Consider the following 4628-nt stretch of genomic DNA (forward strand, 5'->3'; position numbering starts at 1 on the left):
GACAATAATGGCTCCGTTCGCTTCGCTAAAAAAATAAGTCGAAATACTGTTCTGATTTATTTGTTATGAGAAAAAAAAACATTGTTCCGACTGAAAAAAAAACAAGCTGAAACGACAGATTAGAAGAGAACGGCCACGGTATGAAACTCTAGTCAAAATCCTTAGCTGGCGAATTTACAGGTACTCACTCAAGATGTCGGTGGCTCAAATTAATTAACCCCTTCATGTAAGCTAGATGCACTTGATTTAAGTAATACATCATACGTATGTTAGAGAAAAAAAAAGTTACCCTATGTTCATTGCAGCTCGAGTGAAAATGGCCTAAACATGTATGCATGCAACACTAGTTATTACAGTCTCTGCCGCATATATAGGGATCTACGTACGTATGTAGATTACTAGGCTCACTTGGGCTCGTTTATATGTGTACATGCAGCCCGCGGCCCGTGGCCCGGCGTTTTGGCCCGGCCCGAGCACGGCACGGCCCGGTGGTCACCGTGCCCGTGCCGGCCCGGCCCGAGGCACCAGGCCGTGCCTGGGCCGCCCTCCAGGCCCGCGGCACGGCACGGGCACGGCCCGGTCCAAGAGGCGGCCTAGTAGTGGCTCGGGCAGCCGGCCTGCTAAGAGGCCCAGCCCCCCACACCTATACCCCCTCCCGAACCCTAACACCCCACGCCCCACGCCCCCACATGGCCACACCCACCCCACCCGCCGCACCCCGACGTGGCGACGGCGCGACGCGCGACGCAGCGTCGCAGGCTCGTAGCCCCCTCCCTGGCTCCCCCACCCGCTGCACCGGCAGCTGCCGGCCGGCCGGCCGGGCACCTCCCCAGTGCTAGATCCGGCCCCGAGCCCCCGAGCTCCGCCTTGGGAGTGAGCTCGACACGCCGGACCTGGGAGTGAGCTCGGCGGGCGACGGCCCCAACGCCCCGAGCTCCGCGTTCCCGCGCCGGCCCCAGCCCCCAGGGACTCGTCGTGGCCTGCGAGGTCACCTCCTCTCTCTCTATCTCTCGTTTCTGCGGCCGTCGCCCGTCGGTTTCTCCAATCTCCATACACCGTCGTCGTCTCGAGCTCGGTAGCTAGCTTCGAGCACGCTAGCGGGCGGCACGGCACGGCCAAACGGCCCACGGGCCGTGCCTTGGGCTGGAGGCTAGGCACGAGCACTGGCGGCGGCACGGCACGACCGGCACGATGGCCCGGTGAGGCATGACACCGCGTCGGGCAGGCACGGCACGCCGTGCCGCCGGGCCGGGCCGGCACGGCCCGATGGCCATCTATAGGCTCGTTTGCATGGTGTGCCTCCGGGCAGCGGATCGGAGTGGACGAAGCAACATCAAACGAGTATATAGCTGGCTACAAAATAATTTATTCTGTAGCCACTTTAAGTTACGATAATTACTATGTTAATTTATGAGATTATAGTAACTCCTTACTAAGTGATTTACTATAACGTTATGGTAAATATCCCTATGTGTTATAGTAACCCAACTATCGTAAATGTGTATTGACATTATCGTAAATTAGTATATAAAATTATCGTAAATGGAGGTGACTACGGAATAACTTATTTTATAGCTGGCTACTGAATATACTCTCCCTATATATATTTACCGTAGTCACACTCCATTTACGATAATTTTATATACTAATTTACGATAATGTCAATACATATTTTCGATAGTTGAGTTACTGTAACACATGAGGATATTTACCATAACGTTATAGTAAACCACCTAGTAAGGAGTTACTATAATTTCGTAAATTAATATAGTAATTATTGTAACTCAAAGTGACTATAGAATAAGTTATTTTATAGCCACCTATAAGGTAGTGTGTGCCGCCTGCGGAGAGCACGTTACGAAGAGCACTGCCAAGCATGTCCTTATTAGTAGCCGAAAAAATCAACTCCTGCATTATTATGTTTTCATTGATGAGATAATCATAACCTTTTATGCCAAAAAAATGGCCATATACTCCTATAGTGATATAAAAGGTTGCATTGGAGTGCTTTCTAGTTAGCTAGTAGTACAACATATATATAGTTCACCATTCTAAATTGTGGTCTTTAGATACATAATAAAAATTAAATTATACATCTTAAAAAGTTAAAATGACTTACAATTTGGAACGTAGGAGAATACTTTGGCCTGCATTATAGGTAAACAAATTATTATATGGTGAAAAAAACATTTGTTACAAATTTAGCAATACCCATCTTAGGTTATCAATATGTACAAAAAAAATTATGTATTGATAGTCAAGAGTAGAAATATTTGATTTCCGACAGACCTATTATTAGTCGAAGCTTTTAAAACAAAACCTAGCTAGAGGTCAACCTACGTTTGTGATTGACTGATTGGAGAAGAATCCTCACTCTGGGCACAGTTATGACCTCAAGGTCATCACATATTTCACCGATAACCTCATTGGCTAATAGGGATGGCAAAAATGCGTTTTTGTTTGAACAGAGTAGGTCTATCAAGTGACCATGATTCACAGCATGCAACACTAGTAATAACAAACAAAATAGGTGAGTCACTACTCAATTGTTATCAGAAGAAAAGGGACAGCTATTTACATATATATTTATATATATATATATCAAGGGCTAGTGCTTCGGGAGTAGGATTGCTCATTCAGCTAGTGGATGCACACAAGAGGTAGAGGCTCTCCTCCACTGGCAAGGTAATATTATTGAAATAAGTGAAATCAGGATGAAAGATGAGTAAAGTTTCACATAAAGGATAAAAAGGAATTAAAGATAGGTAATGAGGATCAGTTTTTAGGGTAGTGAGTAGTGACGCTGCGTTGGAGTCCACATTACATTGAGCTGGCTACGTGCATGTGCATGTGAACTTCACCTCGCGAAAGGATTTGGGAAGCTTCGTTTCCCACTACAAATGACCATGACACGGTGTGACATCAGCACGCTCACGTGTAAAACGTTTTGAATAATTCTCCTCTGATAATTTGTTAACTAAATAGAAACTTCATTAAGCATTGAAGCTTTTTTTTTAAATATATACTCCTTTTGATTCAAAAAACATAAATCGGCATTGTATCCAATGTTGCAATTTGACTTGACTTGTAATATTTGTAAGAGCATCTCTTGCAACACTACCTGAATGGCCTCCTATCTCCAAATTGGGTAGTGGGGACAAAAATGCAACACCAACATGCCTCTACTAGACCTCCTAAATTTGTTGGCCTCCTATTTTCCCTCTCCCACCACCCATTCCTGTTGCCCCACAACTGGGCTACCCAAATTCTCACTGCATCTATTTCCTCCCATCCCGCTTGACTCTGCCTCCATGTCGAGCGCCCGATCCATTGCCTCCATGCCCAGGGGAGCCGCTATAGGGGAGGTGCCTCCATGCCGACGCCGGTCTGCCGCTGAGAACCTCCGTTGTAGGGCCTCATTCGCCGCCTCCACGTCGGATCTACAGCGGCGCCCCTCCCGACGACTCCTAACCTCACGACACGGCTCCTTCCTCGTCGGTGGCCCTCATCCAGTGGCTCCCCTCCCCGTCGGTGGCCCGCTACCCCGATGGCCAAGTTACACTACAGCGACGAAGAAAGGAGGACGACACGTGGGTCCCACATGCCATTGACTGCTAGAATGAATTTGAGAGCCATGGTTTATGTAGTATTTCTGGACCTAGAAAAACAGGTAGCATCAAAATATGTGGCTACCCAAACAGACAAGTAGAGGCTTTTTTATAGGAAGCATTGCCGGAGATGCTCTAAAGTATATGTCATTTAAAATACTGAAGTTACATATTATGAAAGTTTTTTTCCATGAAACAGTTTAGTAACATCAACCATGTCTTGTCAATCTATATAATTTTTCATATAAATGATGGGTTAAGTTAAAATAAGTTTGACAGAATTTTTTATTCTCGTGGTGGGGCGATCGTGAATCCGATTATAATAGTTTCCAAAAGGGGCTGAAGTCATAAATTCTTTTGAGAGTGGCTTGTTTCTGAAATGGGCCATAGGGATTAATATTAGATTATTAGTGAATGCGGCGTGCCATGTTGGCAATAGTAAAAGGACTCCACTTTTGTATGTAAACTTTTATAGTCCTAATTTTATCAAATAATTAGGCACCAAAAGGATGAGTCTAAGGGTATCCACCGATTAACCCCATTTAGTTCATATAATAGTTGTTTACTATTTTCTTAAAAAAATTCAGGTCACTTTATGGTATTTATTGAACTAAAAGGGGGTGCACCAATATCCTTAGGTTCATCAATTTTCACCCTTGGATATCATAATCACTAATGGCTTTATATCACGCATGGAAAATATAAACCATTTATATTTGAAAAACTAGTTGAAATAATTTTTGTTTCCATAGACCAATTGAATGTATGGAGCAAGAACTTCATCTTGAGATGTCTAGCTTTATTATTTCAGGTTATATGCATGCCTTTTGCAGCCCATAAAGATCAAGTCACTGATGAATGCCCTAAATAGGTTCAGTCTCAGAGAGCCCTATCCACAAACCTAACTTTACTTACTTTCCAAGACAAAAGGAAAAAGAAAGACACGTTTAAAAAAATATATCAAGAGGCCACTAACAAAAAAAAATGATGTGATCCAAAATGCCAATTCGTTAGTGGGGA

The sequence above is a fragment of the Miscanthus floridulus genome, chromosome 15 (genome assembly GCF_019320115.1).
Source record: "Miscanthus floridulus cultivar M001 chromosome 15, ASM1932011v1, whole genome shotgun sequence".
In the NCBI taxonomy this organism is placed as follows: Eukaryota; Viridiplantae; Streptophyta; class Magnoliopsida; order Poales; family Poaceae; genus Miscanthus; species Miscanthus floridulus.